The sequence below is a fragment of the Rhamphochromis longiceps genome, linkage group LG8, assembly GCF_057381845.1.
Source record: "Rhamphochromis longiceps isolate RC_006_pf linkage group LG8, R_longiceps_female_GT1.1, whole genome shotgun sequence".
Classification (NCBI taxonomy): Eukaryota; Metazoa; Chordata; class Actinopteri; order Cichliformes; family Cichlidae; genus Rhamphochromis; species Rhamphochromis longiceps.
Window position 1 is genome coordinate 27,965,154 of NC_140564.1, and position 23,305 is coordinate 27,988,458.

Consider the following 23,305-nt stretch of genomic DNA (forward strand, 5'->3'; position numbering starts at 1 on the left):
CAGTGTATAAAACTCATTAGGCCATTTTCTTGCCTTTCATTTTAGGCACATACAGTGGGGCAAAAAAGTATTTAGTCAGCCACCGATTGTGCAAATTCCCCCACTTAAAATGATGACAGAGGTCAGTAATTTGCACCAGAGGTACACTTCAACTGTGAGAGACAGAATGTGAAAAAAAAATCCATGAATCCACATGGTAGGATTTGTAAAGAATTTATTCGTAAATTAGGGTGGAAAATAAGTATTTGGTCACCTCAAACAAGGAAAATCTCTGGCTCTCACAGACCTGTAACGTCTTCTGTAAGACGCTTTTCTGTCCCCCACTCGTTACCTGTATGAATGGCACTTGTTTGAACTCATCATCTGTATAAAAGACACCTGTCCACAGCCTCAAACAGTCAGACTCCAAACTCCGCCATGGCCAAGACCAAAGAGCTTTCGAAGGACACCAGGAAAAATATTTTAGACCTGCACCAGACTGGGAAGAGTGAATCTACAATAGGCAAGCAGCTTGGTGTGAAAAAATCAACTGTGGGAGCAATCATCAGAAAATGGAAGACATACAAGACCACTGATAATCTCCCTCGATCTGGGGCTCCACGCAAGATCTCATCCCGTGGGGTCAAAATGATCATGAGAACGGTGAGCAAAGATCCCAGAACCACACGGGGGGACCTGGTGAATGACCTGCAGAGAGCTGGGACCAAAGTAACAAAGGTCACCATCAGTAACACACTACAACGGCAGGGAATCAAATCCCGCAGTGCCAGACGTGTTGCGCTGCTGAAGCCAGTGCATGTCCAGGCCCGTCTGAAGTTTGCCAGAGAGCACATGGATGATACAGCAGAGGATTGGGAGAATGTCATGTGGTCAGATGAAACCAAAGTAGAACTTTTTGGTATAAACTCAACTCGTCGTGTTTGGAGGAAGAAGAATACTGAGTTGCATCCCAAGAACACCATACCTACTGTGAAGCATGGGGGTGGAAACATCATGCTATGGGGCTGTTTTTCTGCCAAGGGGACAGGACGACTGATCCGTGTTAAGGACAGAATGAATGGGGCCATGTATCGTGAGATTTTGAGCCAAAACCTCCTTCCATCAGTGAGAACTTTGAAGATGAAACGAGGCTGGGTCTTCCAACATGACAATGATCCGAAACACACCGCCCGGGCAACAAAGGAGTGGCTCCGTAAGAAGCATTTGAAAGTCCTGGAGTGGCCTAGCCAGTCTCCAGACCTCAACCCCATAGAAAATCTGTGGCGGGAGTTGAAAGTCCGTGTTGCTCGGCGACAGCCCCAAAACATCACTGCTCTCGAGAAGATCTGCATGGAGGAATGGGCCAAAATACCAGCTACTGTGTGTGCAAACCTGGTAAAGACCTATAGTAAACGTTTGACCTCTGTTATTGCCAACAAAGGTTATGTTACAAAGTATTGAGTTGTATTTTTGTTATTGACCAAATACTTATTTTCCACCCTGATTTACGAATAAATTCTTTACAAATCCTACCATGTGAATTCATGGATTTTTTTTTCACATTCTGTCTCTCACAGTTGAAGTGTACCTCTGGTGCAAATTACTGACCTCTGTCATCATTTTAGGTGGGGGAACTTGCACAATCGGTGGCTGACTAAATACTTTTTTGCCCCACTGTAACTCCCCTCTAGTGAGGTGGCAGGTGCCAGTACTACGATCTGTTCAACTTATATGAGCGCTACATACAGGTACTGCATTATAAGCAGAATTAAGATGCAGATGAGGATGAACTAAGGATGTACTCACTTGCTCCTTAGCATTTTAATCCTGTATGTGTGAGACCTCTGCTTTGGAGAGTAGTTTATCCAGAGTTCTCCACCCTGGGGTTTAAGTAGTCAATGCTGGAGGTCAAAAGTCACCCATCTGGGTGGTTTTGTGCTGATAACTTGTGAGAAAGGCTTAGAACCATAGAAAGATGAGAAAGAAATCAGGGCAGTTTAGTTATAGGCTCTCAGCAGAGCAGCGAAAAGACCTGACTGAGGAAGAATTGGTAGCATCAAAGATAAAAGAGAGGATTGTTAGCGTGTTAGCAAATCCTGTCTGCATTCCACATATATAGAGCACAATTTAGATATAACTCCCGCACCAGTGTATTGTTCCTTTCATCCAAAGCAGGTCCTTATTTTACCTCTCACAATGTCCACAGAGACCTCAGATAGAAAATCTCTAACTTCCAAATGAAGTGGACAGATGTGAGGAACGCATCACGCACTGTCCTCTCTGACCCTTCAGACACCTTGCAGTTCAGTTTTTGATGGAAACATCGACACTCCATATTTCTACAGAGATTTTCACTCTGATGGCACTGTGCCTATTTCTTTTTCTCCCTTAATGGAATTGCTATTGGAGACTGTGGCCTACATTTCTGTTTCCGGCATTCCAGTCTTAATGTTTCACGAAGTAAGACCAAGTGAACAAAATGGTGTGTGCGCATGCTGAATTTTGCAGACAATCAATGCAACACTAAGTACAAAATGCCAAAAGTGCTGCCTTTTAGGGTCAATTATATTGATGTAGGATTTCCTGTTTTCCTTATTATTTATTTATTTGTTTTCACTGTAGGGAATAAAGTATTACTCATATACAGTATTGACCAAAGTATGAAAATAAAAATCTGCTTTAGAAGACTTCACAAAGGCGCTTAGCTAAACAAGTGTTGTTCTCTTCACCATTCAAATTGGACAGCATTTTCATGCATTCTCCCACAGGACTTATTGTTAAACTCAATCATCATCAAACTACTGGCATTTTATTGTAGAGTATGTAGTTAAATCTAAAGTTTTTAAGTTGAGGTTTTTTTTTTTTTGTTGTTGTTGTTTGTATTGAACAGAAAAGATTAAACTGAAGCTTTTGTTTAGAAATGCTCATGTCAGAAAGAAATAAACCTTAATAGAAGCATGACCCAAGCAGGTGGGTGGGACAGATGTATCATGTAGCAGGTGGTATATGTTCACAATTGGAAATATAATTAAATAAATCAGTACAAATTAGTCATTGCGATTTGATCAGTACTGGCTTTGTCTGACTAAATTATTTGATCCATTGGTTGCAGGGGGGAAAAGGGAAAAACAAATAATGTAAAAAAAAAAAAAAAAAAGAATACACCCCCCCCCCCCCCCCCTCCCAAAAATAAACAAATTAATTAATTAATTACAACTTACCAGAAGTGGTAAAAGCCAGTGACTCAGTCTGTTTCGAGTACTGTGGTTAATCGACAGCTGCTAAATACATTGACAGGGAACATTTCCAGAGAGTAAAGGATATTCTTAAGATGATGACATGCAACATCTGCAAGTTCATTGATCATTTTTTAGCTTTAAATACTCTGTTATTATATGACACATGCAATTAACCTAATGTGAACACAGATTTATATTCCATGTACATATTTCTACATCATGAATTACCAGTGTAATCATTATTGTGAAACCTGAACTTTTTTTAGCTGAAAAATCCTTTGTCAGGACCACATCATATCACTGTTCATCTGTGTGGCGTTTTGCTCATGAACCCATAAGTGCATAACAACAATCTCTCAAATTAGCTTTATTATTGATTGACCACCACTGTGGAAATGAGAACGATTGATTAAGCTTGACAAAGTGAATGTCTGCAATCAGGCTTACAGTATGCCACACTGTCATCGGCTTTCAGTTTGAATAAAATGTAATGATGCCAAAATTCTATTGCTATTCTGGAGTGGTTGCGTCCTCAAACCTGAGCTAATGGGATAAAGTGCTTTGAGTATGACACACGCACACACATGCATGCACGATATTTGGATCCGTTTCAGTAGATCTGGCAACTCTCCTTGTCCTAGCCTTAAACCTACTCTTAAATCTACAACAAAGACTTAACCCTTAAACTTACTTGACGTTCTTAGTATTTAAAATGTCTCTTAACAGTCATAAAAACTGCAAAAAGCACTTAAAGGGTATTATTCAGATTTGTATTTATTTTTTTGACTAGTGCAAACCTCTATCTATAAAATATTTTGTCAGTCAAACAGTTTTTGAACTGCTAAATTCTGCGATGCTCATATGAGGAGTAAGCTTTCTTTTGTATACTCAAATTCACAAGTAGATCTGTGAAATCATTTGGGAATTCTGTTCATTACCTGCAGTCATGTTTTGAATGCAATGTCGAGCCGTATGTACTTAAGGCTCTTTCTTAACTTCACTTGGGTATAGCATTTGGGAGAAGATGCTACTTTTGAAAGTGAGAAAAGAAAGACATTGCTCTCTGGAGATCACCGAGATTAGGGCTTTGATGTGTTATGCTCCCATTGTGCTTTGCATTCGTGAAGTTTCCCCTCACAAGGCAAAGATGCATCTTAACTGGAGCATGTATTTGTTTATGGATGAGGAGCCCAACATCACAGAGCAGTCTCTTATCCAATCAGAAAACTCCCTGACTTTCCTCGTCTGTCAAAAGTTCCTGTCATCTTAACATCGTGCAGCCTTTTCTCCCGCAGCACAGTTGCTATGGTTAGAACTGCTGTTTTGGTTCTACTGTCAGAGAGAATGACTGATAGATCTTACATTGTCTTAAACACAGTATGATATCAGCACAAAGCATCTGTGTGCTGATATCACAAAAGCAGCCGAGAATCTCTCATTTGAATGAATGTGATAGTGATGGGATTTCCGGCTCTTTTTAGAGAGCCGGCTCTTTCGGTTCGGCTCACTAAAAAGAGCCGGCTCTTTCGGCTCCGAACCGGCTCTTCGGGTTGTTTTGTTGCTTTAATTAATTTATTATTAACAATAATATAAAATTATGCACAAAAGGAATTACTAACGTAAAAACAAGTGGTTTTATTTATATATGTTTATATATAAATATATGCGGTGGCCCCTAGAGACAAAACACGTACAAACTCCAAAACACATTTCTAGCATGAACTGAACTTCCAAAGCAGAGCTACTAGATCACTTAAATTACACAATTGAAAGCATGTGTGTATTGTTTGTGTATTTATACACAGGCACTCATATATATATTCAAATAATTTAAAAAAAAGTTCATTTACCTGTTATTACCACACATCAAATCCGGTCGTTGGTACTTGCTGGCTTGTGTAGCCACAAGATAACAAAGGCTCAACACTGCGCCCAGCATCCTGGAGCACTTCTGTTGTCTTTTGTACGTGTTTTGAGTTTTTATGTGCTTCTGAGTTTTTACGTGCTTCGGAGTTTGTACGTGTTTTTACGTGTTTTGGAGTTTGTACGTGTTTTTACGTGTTTTGGAGTTTGTACATGCTTCAGAGTTCGTACGTGATTTGAAGTTTGTATGTGCTTTGTCTCTAGGGGCCACCGTAAATATACTTTTATTTATTCACTCCACATAAAATGTAATAAATAAATCATATAATACAAAAATCAACTATTCACATTTCAAGTTTTAACTATTTAAATTTTCAGCTTTTTCCTTTCACAAATTTAAAGTGAAAAGAACACAAAACACTGCAAACCACAACACAATTAAATATAAATTATAATATGAAAACTAAAAGAACATGCATATTCTCTGTCATATGGACCTGCATGAATAAACTTTCTCAATCCTTTATCATCTGCAACCGAAAATAGTTGTGGATGATTACTATACCTTTCTAATGTTGTTGTCCCTGCCTCTCTTTCTCTCTCTCTGGCTCTGTTCCTGTGCTACTGAGTGTAACTACCGCCCCTCCCCCCTCTGCCCAGCGTAAAGCACAAGGCTCGCGTGCAGAGTGAAGCGGGAAAAAAGTGCGAGAGAGAGGCTGAGAGAAAAAAAAAAAAAAACCCACGTGACGGCTCGCGATAAAGAGCCGGCTCTAAGAGCCATTTCGTTCGCGAACGACCCATCACTAGAATGTGACAAAACATTTTGTCACAATCCAAGGTGCCTTGACAAAAAATTAAAATTAATCATTAATCAACATGCTTACAATAATAGGTCTCAAACAAGATTTGGGTCTACGACAAAGGAATCTGCACTTATCTCCTGTGAAACCTGTTTGTCGTAACCATCAACCAGTACAGCAAAATCTGCTGTACTGCTGTTCAAGAGCAGAGAGACAGATTACTGTCCAATGAACATGACGTGAGTAGATTGAAAGCCACACCTGTGCTCTGTCAAAATTTAAAAGCGAGCAGAAGTGTTTGTGGGTGTGGATGTGTGTGAATCAGTAAATGTTCATTATTTGAGAATGCATGTAATATCCTGAATTACGCAAAGATGGTGGAGCAGAGCATTATGTGGCACAACTGAATATCAGAGCTTGTTTTGGCACATAAAATAAAAGGAAATCAATCCAGTCAACTTGTGGGCTTCCTTGGAGCCCTGTGTAGATCTGTGGTAGGTCATGACTTCACATAGGCTGTCATCCAAATAGCTGGCAGACCAGGGGTGTCCAACTTCAGGCCCCGAGGGCCAGTGTCCTGTAGGTTTTAGATGTGTCCTTGATCCAACACAGCTGATTTAAATGGCTAAATTACCTCCTCTACATATCTTGAAGTTCTCCAGAGGCTTGGTAATGAACTATTCATTTGATTCAGGTGTGGTGACCCAGGGTAATATCTAAAACCTGCAGGATGCTGGCCCTTGAAGCCTGGAGTTGGAAACCCCTGCTTTAGACAAAGAGATGCACTACAAAAAGATGGAAGTGTGGTTGGGGTTATTTTCAGGCTGGGCATTATATTGCTCCCTATAAACTGTATAGATGATAGTAGAGGTGTTCAAGCGTATATATCTAATAAATTCATTTAAAATGACTTGTAACATTGGATAGACAAGGTATATCCTTGGCAGCAGATAAGAGTGCTAATGGATAAAATCCTAAAGCATAAATAAAAGAAGACTGGTTCCAGATCTCAGAATTATTGACGCTCAAAATGCTCTTCAAGGCTCTATTTCATTAGTGTAAGAAGATAGCCTTGTCACATACACACAATAGTTAATAATGTGATTTATCAGATTTATCTCGCCTTTGCAGGCAATATTGTGGGGATTTGATTTCGATTTTCTTTTTCTGTTGTAATATGTTTTTTACATATTTGTTGAAGAAGTCTAAGCACTATATCCTGGAGATATGAAAAGACAAAAACAATGTGACTGCTGCACATTGTTTGCAATGAAAAATGCACCGAGTTTATCTTGTAGGATTTAAATTTCAAGGTTTTTGTTTTTCAATGGAAGAGTTTTGAAGTTTATGTTCCTCATCAGGCGTGTGCAGTCTGTAAAGTACAGCTACACTGCACAGTTCCCAAGAGTCAGATTCTACACCATATGGATATTATCGCTTCATTTTTGAATTTAGGTGTTATAGTCCCCGTTGCAAAAGTTTGGCTTTTCAAACATTTGTGAAAGAATTTTTCACAAATGTGAAGAAAGAAGTTTTGATGCAAGATGGTGGATGCAGCAGATGGTGGTGTAGCAGATCCAGGTCTCGATTGACTGATCTCTATAGCAGGTCTCGATTAAAACCAGCATGACTAACGGCAGGGTAATTGTGGAGGATGAACTACTTAACTTCCTTGCGGTAAAAACAAAACTTTAAGTCAGGATGAAATTGTGTTGTTGGCCACGAACACATTGATCACACAAAAGTTATGTTTAAGCTGTGTCCTGCTACCTAACAGCAGTGTGGACAGCATATGGACATCAGCAATATGACACTTTGCCTTAAGGTGCTGAATGAGTGTGGGGAGAATATCCCTGGATTTGTCTCTCATCATTTGGATGATCTGCTGCCTGTTGCATACTCCAGTTTGGATAGCTGTTGTTTATTACAGCGAATGGACCAGCTGTGTGCCAAGTTGGGTGCTTTGAAACGTGTAGTCAAACTTCAGGTGGATGTTTGTGAACAACTTCGGCCTGGCGCTGTGGAAGTCAACCAATGTGTGACTGTTCTTTGGTGTCAGTCTGACGTGCTGGCTGGGGCTGCTACTCTGAATGCTCAGGGACCGAGGACCGCTTCTCACTTTCCTCTGGGGAATTATTTTGAGGAGCTGCGGGGGAGTCAAAGTAAAGGCGATCTGGCCAGGACGCAGGGAGCTGGAGGCTTGGCAGGATCCAAATGAGTGATAAGTCAGTGTGTTGTCCAGAGATTTTGGTTTGTGGGCAATATCAGGCTCCGATGATAGCCTCTGGTCCTAACATAGAAACTGCTATGACAAAAGATCAACAGCTCTTTACATGTTCTCCAAAATGGAGTAAAGTTGTGAAGAAGGGCCACACCTCGCTGAACGATGGAAAAGGTTGCTTCAGGTTCGGAAATGCATGTTGGCACCACTGGACGCAACGAGGGGCCTGGAACTGCATCTATGATTGACACTGGAATTGTGAGTACTTTAAAAACTGTAAAGACTAAATTAGTAATTATGAAAAATTTGTGTAAATTTGCCTCAGATGTAGATGCAAAAACGCTTCATCAGTATCTTAAAGACTCAAGAGTCAGCAGAGATGCCAAATTGTCAATATATGGAGCAGGTTCAGCTCTTTGAACATCACTGCTGAATATAATGACGTTAGTGAAATGTATAACCCCGAACTCTGGCCTAAAGGGGCTCTGGTCTGGTATTATCATGAACCACGCAACATAGTGCATACAGCAGGGGGAATAATTGTGTCCCCTGGTGTTGATATATCACCAACCATACAGCAACCTCTTTGGATATTGTCTTACAACTGTGTTGGCCTGCATTTGAGACAGAGTGCAGGGGATAAAGCTAGATGTACTGTTGTGGACAGTTTGCTTGCAGAATGTGACATTTTATGTTTGCTAGAGACATGATTACCTAAACAAGACTTGGGAAAACCTAACTAACCTTGAGCCAATTTTTTTGGTTGTGGGGACAGATCTAAACACAGCTAGTAAGAGACAGACTACAGGCTGTGCTCTGGGACACAAAACTGATGCTGGATGTACACTGGTGTATTGGTATACAGTATACATAGAATAACAATAGTTTTGTCATCCTTAATGTTTATACCCCCTTTGAAATGTGTGAAAATGAGGAGGAATATCTTAGTAGGCTTGCTCTTATTAATGCATTTGTTCAAGATAACAGTACAGTACAGTATATATGTTGTGGGTGATTTTAATGCTCATCTTTCAGATGGCAGTTCTAGGCTGTTTGCTAACCACTTAATCTATTTTTGTGAAGATGCTTATCTTATTCTGTCAAGCGAAGTGCTACTGCTCAGAGAGCCACACATATATAAGTGAAGCTTGGCATACTACATCATGGCTGGATCATTGCATCAGTACAGCTGGGAATGCAACATTAGAAAAGTATTAAGTATTGGATAGCTGTGTCAGACCATATAAATTTAGCTTTTACTGTAAATGTGGAAGAATTGCCAGAAAAAATGGGAAAGAATCATGTCACTAATAATACTACCAGTGTAAAATTAGACTGGTCAGCCTTTATGAACATGACTTCTTGGCCTGTTATAATAAGACAGATAAATATTTAAACAACATTTATTATAGAGGCAAGGATGTCAAATGTAAGAATCTTGAGCTTAAACGTAAACTTTGTTCCATGTATGACGATATAGTGGCTGCTCTGCATGAAAGTGGTAAATCGTTTGATGTCCAACGTAAGCATAAAAGGAAGCTTATAAACTTTGGGCCATGGCTGTAAGACCTAAGCAAGGCCCAGAGTTTGAACAGAAAAAGCTTGCAAATGCCTGATATAAGTTTGCTGTTCGTTTTATATCTAAAAATAAGTAAGTTATGAGGACAGATTCTATGGCCAGGAAAATGCTGAGAAATAATGTCACAGATTTTTAGAAAGAGGGAAAAGCTCTTAATAATTGCAAACTGCCTCTACCGTGTACGGTTGAAGGTGTATCTGGGGCAGATATTGCAGCATTATGGAAACAGCATTACAGTACATTGTTCAGCTGTTAAAAAGTTAACGATATGTGGATGATTCTGACATCAGTGATGAACCTATAAGTATATTGACACATGAGGTATATGAAGCCATTCATAAATTATTTGATAGTAAAGAGTGATTTGAATCACAATACTGCAGGACATCTAAAATGCTAGTTTAAGGCTAGCTCCTCTTTTAGTTCTTTGTTTCCCTGGTTCTATGACCCATGGCATATTTTGCTAGTCCCAGTTATTAAAAGCTTGGAAAGTGAGCTGTCTGGAAAATTATAGGCTGATTGCACTATCCAGAATTTTATCTAAGATCCTAAAAAGGATCCTGCCTGATAGAGTGAGTGTGCATATCTCTTCTCTGGATAATCAGTTTGGCTTCAAGCAAAAGCATGGTACTAACATGTGTATATATACACTTAAAGAAATGATTAACTTGAGTCAAAGATCCATCTGTCGTCATCTGTTTTATTGATGCTTCTAAAGCTTTTGATCGAGAAAACTACTGGAAACTTTTTGGTAAATTAAAATGACAATGAGTTCCTGGGTGTTACGACGCCAGGGATGTAGCTAAGAGTCTGTAACACTGGATGTCTGCTAGGTGAAACACTGATAAACCACAGTAAACCAACCTTACCTTTTCAGCTCAGGTAATGTTGGTTTACAGCAGCTCAATATATGTACTTAATAGGTGTGCAAAATCATATAAAGTACAATGTTAGTAAAAGTGCTATTTTGATATATAGAACCAAGCACGATAAAAGACTAAACTAAACTGCCAGACAATGTTCTTAAAGTTTATAAAAAGGTGAAATACCTTTGCCATTTTATTACTGATCAAACGAATGATGATGATGATGAATCCTTCTTAAAATACCCAGAAGGGGGAATACCAGTCAGATGTTTGTAAGTGCAGGTGTTTGCACTTTTAAAGCACTATTGAGAAAGTTAATGTTCATTTTTATAATATAATCATTTCAGCACTCACAAATCCTACTGTCAGTTGTTCCCGTTGCTTATCCAGTCTACAAAAGCACTGATTGAAATATTTATGTGGAAACTGGTTTCTTTTAATTCTGCTTTCTTTAATATTATATTTGTATTTATTGTCGATTATATTTATAATATGGTTTTATGTAGTGCTTTTTCTCTATAATCATGAGCTTAAGTCTTGGTTGGTTGATTGAATGGGTCGCTCTCGAGAGCTGTCTTAATTCAAGTGTGGTACTGTAATAAGATTTTCATGGTCAAGCTCCTGTACAGTAGGTGGACTGGTACTTATGCTTCTCTACTTGCTTTGAATGCTGAAAACCCTTTCCTTACTACAAACCTTATTCATCCATTCATTCAAATGTGTTTTCTTTCTATGCCAAAGCACTTAACAACATTCACACGCTTACACTGCAGTAGCGCAACTTGGGGTTTAGTGTCTTGCTTAAGGATACTTCAACATGCAAACTAGAATAGCTGGCCCATATGGAAAAGATATATATAAATCTTATAAAGTTTGTATCTGTCTTGTATGAAACTTTTATGAAAAGCATACAAGAGTGAAAACACATATAAGATCCCTTGAAAAATTATATAATGAAACTTGTATGTTTTGGATACTTACTAAAAATATATATATGAAAGTAATGAGAAAGTGGCCACTTTCATGAGTAAATCATATATGTTTTTACTATTTCTTTTCCATATGGGGGGGATTGAACTATTTAATGTTGGCCATCATGTCCACCCAGGTGGCCAGTACTTTTGTCCTAATAGAATATTTGTGATACCTCATAACTGTGGTGTTATTGTATGTTAGGAGGGAATGGCTGCCATTGCTCTTAACAATTGGATACATTTTTAAATCGATTTTTAGAACGTGTCAACGTTAAAAAGAATAAGACATCATTGCCATAATTTCTTGTGCATAGTCATTTTATATAGTGCATTAAATGTTTGTCATTCACATCTTGCAAACTTGGAGTACTTGGAGTAACTTGGAGTTTACTGATAACAAATGATAGTCACAATTTGATAGTGTATTCATAGGCTCTAAAGACAGGTTTCTGTTATTTTGATTTGTTGAAAAATACTAAGAGTTTATGGATTGAATGCACCAGGATGTCTTGCACCTTTTGCCGTAAAATACATTGTAGATTTCGGAATGAGTTATGAAGTATCACTGAATGAATCATGAAGCTCAGCTGTTTATAGAGACTATTGCCCAAACTTTGCAAAGTACTGTAGACACCCAATTGATCTCTGAATGTTTAAGTGGAGATCATGCTATAATGTAGATGATGTGACATGATGTGACTGCAGGGTAAAAGCTCTGAGTGAGCTTGGAGGAGGGTGATTGTGTGCAGTGGGGGAAGAACGAGTCACGGTGCAGGTGCGACTGCATCTGTTTAGGAGTATATCAGAGAGAGTGCGCAAGAGCTGTGTGCATATTTCCAAAAATAGAAAATCAGTGTGCCACAAATAAATGGATATGTGGGTAAAGCTGCAGACTTCCAAATTGTTGCATGTCATCACATGGTATTTTCTCTATGTTACCACCTATTATGTCCTTACTTTAAACCAAAATCACTGCCCCACCCTTCTTCCCTCCACGAGAGCTAATGTATTTAAATGCCTAAACGTTGACTACAGTTGTGTTGTTGTTGTTGTTTTTTTTGTTTTGTTTTTTTTTTACAATTGTATCATGACATGGCAGCAATATTTACTGCAAACCTATCTGTCACTAAGCAAACTTCATTGTCACAGTTTAAAAAATAAAAATGAAAACATCAGCATAACACATGTTAATAACTAATTCCTGGATCTGTTGCCAGAGCCAGCCTTGCATTAAAAAGAAAAAACTTGACTTGAAGGCTTGAGTTTAGGAAACCTCTGTTCAAATGTGCTCATAATATTAATCTTGGTATGGTATGATTCTACTGTAAAATGTGACTTTTTGGGGGGCATAAAATGTCAAAATTAATTATGTGCAAGACCAGGTGTTTATTTGGATGCTTGGTGATTGAGGAACTATTCATTGTTGAGCCCACTCTCTATCTGTATCTTTAAAGAAACTGAAGCAGAGATCAAACTACACGCTGCTCTAAAATGAATGATGATTTTACCTATTTTTTAATTGCTGGTAAGTAAATAAATAAATAAATAAATTAACAAATTAAAAATCAGTACTTGTTAGTCCTTGTTTTTATTGTACTGGGCCATCACAAATAAACCAGCGTGTACACTGGCCTGGTCACCATTTTCATTTAGATACTTGCACAGGCTGTAATTAAAATAGTTAAAATATAACACAGAACCCTGATTTTTAAGGTTAATGTAACAATTTTAGGGGCTCTGTTGTTTCTTTATTAACTATATGAAATGTAGCAAGTTTTTGCTGACTGATTTGATACCTTGGACCAGTGGTCTCTAACACTATTATATTCTTTTTTTCTTTGTTCCACTAAACAATTAAACACATAACGGTGTACAAAAGTCTAACATTAAGACTGCTAGTGTATAAAAATATTGCTTATTTTAAGAGGAGTTTGGCAACATTTAATCAGTTTTGTAGCTACGGACAACACTTCTGCAAACAGGCTACAGTGAATAAAGTTGGTTACCTTGCTAAGAAGTTGGATGTGTGCCGCTGCAGTAAGGTTAAAAGTATGGAAATCACTGTGCTCCTCTGTCTTGTTCCATTATTCTTCCTGCAATATTTCTTTGCGGAAATTACTGTTGTCTTATTTAGCAGATGCATTTATTAATTAATGACAGCAGGAAATGTTAAAGCCACTGATGAATGCTTTGCATTTCTTAGTTTTCTTTGGGAAACAGTGTTGTGGTAGTTAGCACAGTTGTCTCACAGCAAGAAGGTCAAGGATTTGACTCAACCATGTTCTGCCTGTGCCTGAGTGGGTTCCCTCTATACTCCAGCTTCTGCCCAAAGATACTACTGATGCTGACCCTACCTGTACCCCTGAATTTGATAAGAGGAAGACAGTGGAAAGCTTTTTTGGTTATCAACTATATTACATAGTTTTCAGTCTGTCTGCTATATAACTACTTAACTATAGACCTATAAATTAGGGTGTGTAGTCTACTTTAGTCATGGTGTTGTTAGGTTGTTGCAGGTGCCCAACTCCAGAGTTTCAAAAAACTCCCCGACATGATGATTCCCACAGCTATCTTTCACTGTAAATTTAAAACACTCTCAAATCATGAGCTCTGCTGTTTGCCTGCCAGGCTCAGGTACTGATATCTCTAAACTGCTGTCATCAGACTGGACTGTTTTCCATTCTCAACCTTGAAAAGCTGGTAGGTGATAGCCCATGCCAAACATTTGGCCCATTCTCCCAAGCTGAGAAGTGGTGTAGATATCACTAATATGCAATGATCTTTAAAAGTACTTTTTAATTGATTGACTTTTATATTCCTTAGTTAGTAAATTATTCTGTGACTATATACTATAAGTGTTATAGACTTTCCTTCTAGCTCTCAGTACAGTAAGTTTGATACATTGATCATTTAGAGGTTGCCACTTCTGGCTCCCTGATTGTGCTTTAAATACAACAGATCAATTTTCTGCAAATTTTGCGATACACTGCTCCTCATAAATATTCAGTCTAGCCTCCATTTGATCCCAGAAGATCAAATCAACCTGTCTTCTCAGCACACGATTTAATGAAAGGATCTGAGTTAAGAAAATCTCATCTTTCGTACAATGGTCAGTACCACAAACCTAGAATGAATCTAGAAGATGTAAATGTCTTCTTCATACATGTCATCATTTATGTTTTTAAATGTTTCCCTCAATTTTAATGTGTACTGTATAACAATTGATCAAAAAGTTCTGAGAACAGGTTTATGAATTTTGAAATCCTTTCCTGACTTAAATGTGAGACATTTTCAGTGTGATCATTTATATAACCTGACAGTAGACCTCCTTGTTAACAGTTTCAGACTGGGAAACCAGTATTTGCACATTTGCTCTGAATATCCTACTAACCTTAGCCAATTTTTAACCTAATCATGACTTCAAAGAATTAAAGTCTGCATAAAAGTCCAAACAGTAGTATGATATATGGAGACACAGATACGGTACGTAAAGGTAAACCAACTGAATTGCATCCTTCAGAAATGCATCAACAGTTTAGGAAAAGGATAAATAATTTGTTTCTATTTGCATACTATACAGATTGAGCCTTTTGGTTTGGCTCTGACAGCAGATCCTCGATGACACACTGCTGATATCCTATTCTGGAACAGTGTGAGAGCCCATTACTCAAATTGGAGTCACAGACAAAGACCTCGCTGCCCCTGGTCCAGATGTCAAAGGCTTTTATGAAAATCCCTAATGTGATTCAACCTGATCCAACCAACAAAGACCTCTTGTTTTTTGCACAAACACAATAAGAGTCTCTTTGATTGCTGCTGCTGAGTCCCTCATTACTGATAGACAAACAGCAGAGAAAAACAGCTGACTGCAGTGCGATTAGAACAAAATGCCTTGTGATAACCATCACAAAATCTTGCCGTGTAACCAGCGTAGTTGCCAACATGTTTCAGTGAAGTGTAGCTGCTTTCTTTCACATTCACTTTGTCATTTGAATGGGGATCCCAATCATCATTCTATTGTCTTTGTTGGCTGTTCTCTTATTCTGGCTTAAAACTTAAACTGTTTTTCGGTGCAAGCTGGCATAATGGCAACTCATTAAATGGGGACCCGAGAAGCTCTGTTCTCTGGTTACACATATCAATTTCCTCTAACTGTAGTTGCCAGTTTCTCTTAGTGGCTGCAGGTGGACTTACACAGAACACGTATTGCTTATCCTCCAAACACTAGAAAGTGATCTAATCTAATCATATGTAGTGACTCTTGGGTAGGGCAATTTAATAGTGTTTGCCTTTTGTCTTGCCTTCAGTCGCCGGTGATCTCTCCCATTTGTCTCGCAGAAAACAACTTTCCAGCAGTGACTGAGACGAAGACAAACATGTGGGCAGCACTCAGCACAGGAGCAGCTGTGGGCCTAAATGGCTGCCATTTATCATTGTAAACTGATTTAAGGAATTGAATGCATATGCTGACGTGGCTGATCTGCTGATTAGCTCAGTAATACCCAATAACACTAGGGCCCCTTTACTAAATTGTTTTTTATGGTAGACATGCGATTTGGGAGTTTTAATATGATGATTTTTCACATTGAAATTGTTATTATGTCTATTATAAAATCTAAAAAAGTTAGAAGTTACAAAGAAAAGTGTCTGTCTGCGGATAACAAATGTTAGCTGCTAAGTACAGCAGAAAGCATCTTCTTCATTCCTGTTTTTTTTTTTTTTTTTTTTTAGTCATTTTGCCTAGTTGCATTGTTCTGCGCTATAATAATCTTGGCTCTGAGGAAGTGGCTTTTTACAAGCTGTTTTAAGGTTTCGGTTGGTTTTGAGGCCTCTCCCCGAAGGCCTTTCAAGGGGGTGAAGGCTCAACCCTGCTATTTAATCTCCATATATAGTCAGGCAGCTAGACCACAAAGTCAGGGCAGACTGCCTGTCTGGCGCTGGACTGGGTGTGGCCTCTCTGTTAGCATACAGTGGCCAGAGAGAGGATGGAGAAAGCTTCAGGCTGCCGCACAACTCTGGCTGCTTTCTCTCTCCACAGGTCTTCCACTGCTTAGAACACATGTCCTACACTCTGCATGTATTAAAATTTGCCCTGTTGAAAATCGCATGTCATTCCATCAAACCCACTTGTGCTTATACTTCACAGCCAGAATATTTACACAGCGGTTGCTGTGCATAGTCATTCATTCACAAGTCATTCATTCTGTTTTTGGATTTCCTGGTTGAAGGTATTTAAATGAAGGAATTTACTGTAAGCAGCACGGTGTCAAAGAGAAGTGAGCTCCTTTTTACTGGAAGCAGATCAGGAATGACAGTTGCATTTATTAGGCTATGTTGAAAGGAGTGGGAGAGAGGGCAGAGCACATGCCTGGAGACACGCAGGTCTTTGGGGCAGATGAAATGTTTCTGTACATTTACTATATGCCCATGCATGTATGCAAACATTCCCTTCATTTTTCAGCAATGACTTGGTTATATAAAATCCTAAACAAGCAAAAAATACAGAAACACACACTCTCTTATGCACACATATATAGTTGTACCAGCTGAGTGCGTGAGGGGATCAGGCGCAGGCAAAAAAGGCAAAAGAGAGATAAGGATGGAGGGCACACATAAAGGCAACAGGGCAAAGAAAAAACAGACAAAAAAGAAGTCAGTGAGATTGATGATGCAAAGACAGAATTAAGTAGGCCTCCTCTCAGCATGCTGAGCCTAGAAATTGGTTGACGTACGAACTTCAGGTTCCATCTTTTTTGCCTCACCCCTCTTTGGAGGGCCTCGCCAATGAAAACTGCAGGAAGACGGGCATACACACAGCACCCGGCAGCAAAGACAACTTTTCTACTCTAGTCAGAATTAGTCTGTCAACTTTCCCAATGCTACCTCAGATAAAAGTCCTGTATAAGTTGACTTGTAAATGCCACCCCGTTCCAAAACGGGATTAAAGAATATGCCAAGCATTTTGTGAAGGGAGAGAAAAGAATTGGCAGAGAGCAGTAGACATGTCAGGTGTGTGTGTGTGTGTGTGAAGGAGTGATCGGCAGAGATAGAGACTGTGTCTGCAGGAGGTTAGTATTGGCTGAAATTGGCTCAGTTATTTTCCCCTCACACTCTTGACATCTAGAGGTGCGCGTGAGAGGCATTATGAATTCATAGGCTCCGGGGAACCAAATGAGCTGCCTTCGCCTGGAATTTACACGAGACAGAAATCACTTATTGTCAATGTATTATTTTTCGGTAGCACTTCCACGATAGGTGACAATTTTCCTCTATGCCTCTTCCCTCTCTTCACTTCCCTTCTCCCCATAATCTTCTCCACTGGGCACAATTTCCGTGGCAACTTGGTCACACATTTGATTTAGTATTCTGTTTCCTCAATTTATTCAAAATCCAGTTTTTCTGTGCTGTCCTCTTCCTAAGTAGGTCACCTATCTAACAGTATGACAAGCAAGCTGTTATCTTCCCCATTTAAATACCAATGCCTGTACTGTAATAGAGGGCACTCAAATGAGGATGTGTCCAGCAAGGGTGAACCAGACATATGAGAAGCAGTTTGAACACTAGACCTCTGGGGACACGGCTGGCCCACATCAACATCAGGCCTCATGTGGCATCCGGTGACAACTGGGTATTGAGACAGAATGGATGGACTGGGGGAGTTATGGTGCCCTGAGAGACTTACCTCTATCCATGTCTGGCATGTTTTCAGGGGCATCTTGGAGCCCAGAACAGGCTGTGCGTGTTTCTGTTGCAACAGCTGGGGCTTTACCGTGACTCCTTTGTGTCTGATCTTCAAACTCCCCCCATGCAATTTCATGATCACTGCCACAAATGCCTTCTTATTTTACAAACAGTGCATGCCTTCTTTTATAAGCTGAAAATTCAAGACCCAAATTCCTCATTAGAAGCATATATGTTATTCCAATACATCCACAACCCGTAGTCCGCATAAACCCAAACATCCATTCCTCCATTCAGTTTATTCTTCCGTTGTATCCACGCTTTAAATTCCCTACATTCCTTAAGCCCCTCGCACTTCAGTCATTTGATACCCTTGAAGAGGGGTTTCCCTCAGGCCCAAGGTCAAGCTGCTCTCCCTAAGGACCAAAAGTCTCACTACCATCACATGACCCGAAGAGCTACACTGCTGGGCCTGTGACCTCTCGTGTTCCAGAGGTTAGACTCTCGAACGCAGATGATTCCTTTTGGTACATTTGTGTTTTCTCTTCAAACAGAACACATCCTTCAGATGGCTTCTTGTTTGGCTATTTTTTTTTTCCCTTTTTCATCAAATTTACTCAGGTGTTCCTTCAGTTTGATCATTGACTGCCTCTAATACTCTCAAAATCTTACCTTAACAGGCCACTAGCTTCATGAGGAAATGACAAAGCTGAAGCCCACTTTGAGTGCTTTTTTTTTTTTTTTAGGTTTTAAGAGTAAAAAATGGTTTAAGGAGATATGGTTTTGAAATGTAAATGCCACCTTGCTACTTTAAGTTCTGTGAAACTTAAAACAGTGCTCAAGAAGTCTTCGCTGTGGTGAGTGTCATAGTCAGTTTGTTAAACCATCAAATTTCATTGTCACTGGAACAAAAATCCTACTGAATTTTGGTGATGGCAGAATAAAATATAGCTGACCAAATTAAGTAACATAAGTTTTGTTTTTTTAAGCTTGATTAGACTTTCTTGTGGTATTGCTTGAAGTAGCTACACTAGTTTGACAGCAGTGTCAATCGCAGTCACTGCAGCAGATGTGCAAACACAACATGTCTTACTGATAAAATATGAATTCCCCCATGTACACTGTGTGATTAATCAAAACACCAGAAAGCAGTTTCTAATTACTTCTAAGTACTTATGAAACTTTATGTCCATAAATAAGCATATTTATTTATACACAGTTTGATTTAATTATTCAGTGTTTATAGTTGATTGTTAATGTGTTTGTTTTGCCTCCGCTGTACTTGCAGTAATTATATTTCTCATCAACATTTCAATGGGGCTCTTTTTTACTTTTCTCAGGTTACAGGCCTTTCATAATTGATGTGCTTAAGCCTGGATGATGAATCTATTAATATCCTTGTGTAAATTACTCTTGTGTCGAGCAAGCCACATATATTTATCACCCTGACGCTTTTCTAATGAGGGAAGTTAAATTAAAACATATTATCAGACAAAAATTGGGACAACATAGTTTTTATGTGAGCTGTCGCTTGCTGTCATCCCTCTGCCTGGGCTGTGTAAACAGGCAAAGTTTAAAAAAAAGGCAAGAGACAAAGAAATACAGAGAGAAAATTTTGTTTAATCATTTAAAGACTCAGAAAGGAATGAGATGAAATATCTGGGACAAATGAAAAATCAATCAAAAAAGCTGTCGGAGGGGCCGTTTGAATGTTTCTGCAGTCGTTTAAGGGCTTCATTATCCACTTCAAAGAGAAGACTCTCATCCACTGAGAAGGGTTGGAAACGCATTGTGATCCATTTGGTTAATTTCTACTTGATGTAAATCTTGTAGGAACATTTTTTTGGTTCCAAATACAACCACAAAACCATTGGAGATATTGTGATGAGTGCGAACGAGTTTTATTGTTTTTATACAAAATATCATGCATGAAAGATTGCAAACACGCTTTTAACAAATTGCCAGAGTTGTTGCAGCTTGTGCTACATTTACTGATGTGTTAAAAAAAAGGGAGTTCTCAAAGCAGTTTGGATTTTATCCACAGCTTCTCTTCTTTTTGATCTGTTTCTTACAACCAGTACATCAGTTCATACATGTGGCCAGCTCTCAGTAGCTTAACCTAGACCTTTTATCTGAGATTTCTTTCTTGCCTTTCATTGCATGTAGCAGAGTACATTTGGATAGGAACGTTGCTGCTGTGGCCCTAACCCAATCAATTACCAGGTCATGTTAGAAGATTTCTAGAACCTTTGCGTTGAGCGATTGCAAAACGACCTGCCATTTGGTACATGTCCTTTTTATATACAGATCCAACTCTCTAATATGCTCCCTCAAGATATTGATACAGCCCTGCCATAGACTTACTAGACACATAAGGCCATGTAAATTAGTGTACTTTGATAACAGCGTACAATATGGATTCCATTTAATTTATATGGTTGTCGACGCAGTATAACACACATTGTGCAGCACAGATGGGGCAGCAGAGTTGTTGCTGTGCATCACACACTACATTGGTGCAGACATACTGTTGGTGGTCAGAGGAGAGAGAGAGAGGGAGATTTACTTTCAACTATAGACAGTAATGGTAAACCAGCCAGAGAGTCTCAAATCACTTTTAACACAGACAGATGTGTCTATAGTTATTAGACTATAGACATCTCTTTTGTGCATAACTGTGCAGAATATAGTAGTAAAGTTATGACATTTGCTTGGTTCCTTCTTTAGAACATCTTTGTGTATGACGTTTGCAGATGACATTGTCATGTGTAGTTAGAGTATGGAACAGGAAAAAGCCTAGTCATGTGGAGGTATGCACTGGAGAGCAGAGGAATGAAAGTCTGCAGAAGCAAGACAGAATACATGTGCATGAATGAGAGGGAGAGATGAAGATGGAAGGAGCCAAGGTAGTGAAGGTGGATGAGATTAAATACCTTGATATATTAATTGTTAAATTGACAGAAATACAGTTCCTGACAGCTGGCATTTACTGGCTTTGACAGGAGTTCTTGCTTGGTTCGCTTCCCTTCTCCTTCTTACCCTATGGTGGAATATTCAATTATAAAGTATGCTGATGACTCTTCTATATTTATACAGACAATAATATGCTAGAACCCAAATTGCCAGCTGGGCTTAATGGGGATTATGTGTTGACCCATGTAATATTCTGTTCTGTGGAATGATTCACTGGAAACTGCTGAACTAAAAATACTCCTCATTGTCTCACACAAACACAGCCAAGCAATGAACAGTGCAAAAAAAGGTGAAACAGAAAGTGTAGACTAGGTTGAGTGTGTGGAGATTAGTGTCAGAGGTGATTTGTGACACAAGGATGGCAGCAAAAGTGAAGGGAAAGGCTTACAAGACTGCAGTGAGGCCTGCTATGATGTGTGGCTTGGAGATGGTGGGTTTGACAAAATGATAGAAGGCTGAGCCGGAGGTGGCAGAGCTGAAGATGGTAACATTTTTATTGGGAGTGACCAGGATGGACAGGATTAAAATTGAGTATATTAGAAGGCCAGTTCAGTTGAGCAGTTTAGTGACAAAATTAGACAGTCAAGATTAAGATGGTTTGGACAAGAGGAGGATGAGGAGGGATAGTGGATATTTGGACCGGTGATGAAGGTTGAGCCACCAGGGAAGAGGAAAAGGGAAGATTCATGGATGTAGTGAAGCCATACGTGAGGAGGTTTGGTGTGAGAAGAGGACGGTAGTAATAGAAATAAATAGAGGCAGGTGATTCACTGCGTGAACGCTAAAGAGCCCAAGCAGAAAAAGAATAATAAAAAGAAGACTGTACCAGCACAATAGTAGTTTGATAACCTAATAGTCACAGCTTTTATCTTAAAATCATGATGATTTTTTTTAGTCCGCAATGCTTAGTGATAATGGGGAAGATCAGTAACAGAAAGACCAAAAGTACCAGTATGATATTATCATATATTCCAGAAACACGAATCCAATTTACATGCTACAGATGGACTTTGACATAATGGTGATGTTGATTTAGTTTTTTATGATAGTTTTAGTATTTTTATTAAATTTGTCAGTTATTCAATTTTTTAATGTTTTGAACATTAAAAAAAGCTTTCAAATTGCTCATACTGTGACTTTGGTCACTTATTTGTCAGGGTCACTGTGAAAGAGAATGCAGTTTTAATCGGTAAGTGTGCAACTGGAGACACAGTAATTACTCACCCAGGATGAATTAGGAGAACTCTGGCACGTTAATCACCATAGACAACTTCAAGTGGCGGTCCGGTCTTTCGTATGGCAACACTTTGACTTTTAAGTTATGCACAATGTGATAAATGTGTTGATATGCTAAAAACCTGTATGGTTGATTATGGCCAAGAGAAGCAAGGCAAAACAGAGGGGGACTGTTAAAAATGACATAAAAATCAGTGGGTTTTTACTAGTATGATAGTGAGACTGTTGATAGTTTTGGCATTCTTGGTAGATCTAAAAGTCTCCCCATTAGACATTAGACAGTTATGTAATGCAACTTTGCCCTTACTGTGGCCATATGAAGCAGAGAAAATAAGTTTTGGAAACATTAATAAGCAAATTTTATGCAAACACAACCACTGATTATCAAAAAAGTGTACTTGTTACAGAAAATCAAGCAGATATATGGGTGACAGTGCTAGGAACTGTAAAATAGAAGTCACTCGTTTAATTGTGGAACTACTGAAAGGAGTATAAGGAAAGAGACACCGGTGAAGGATGAAAGAGATAGACAAAGTGAAAAGGACACATCCAAAGAAAAGAATAGCCACTGCAGATCTAAAAGTAGGCCATGGTAGGAGTAAAGGATGGTCAGGGAAGCAGTAAAAGAATTGCTGAAGGCCATGTAGTGGAAACAAGAGCAACAGATATGTTTTAAATTAGCATGGCCTGAGGAATGCAGCCCATAAAAGAGGGCAGAGATGGTGACCCGCGGCCTTGCAACCTGATCCCCTGAGGCACAAGCATCACTTTTGTGGTACAGTGCTTTCTCAGTACCCCTACTCCCGCAACCTCATCACAGTGAGCTTGCTGGCTTACTGCAGACCACTCCAATCATACCAGAATAGTGAGTGGCTGGAATGTGTCTGCCCTTGC

At 39.1% G+C, this 23,305-nt stretch overlaps 1 protein-coding gene and 1 pseudogene across 7 annotated transcripts in view; both read left to right on the top strand.

Annotated features, from left to right (window-relative positions):
- sdk2b (sidekick cell adhesion molecule 2b) overlaps positions 1–23,305 on the top strand; it is a 293,816-nt gene that overhangs the window by 27,469 nt on the left and 243,042 nt on the right. The window lies entirely within an intron of this gene.
- LOC146663924 (uncharacterized) lies at positions 8,555–9,320 on the top strand (annotated as a pseudogene).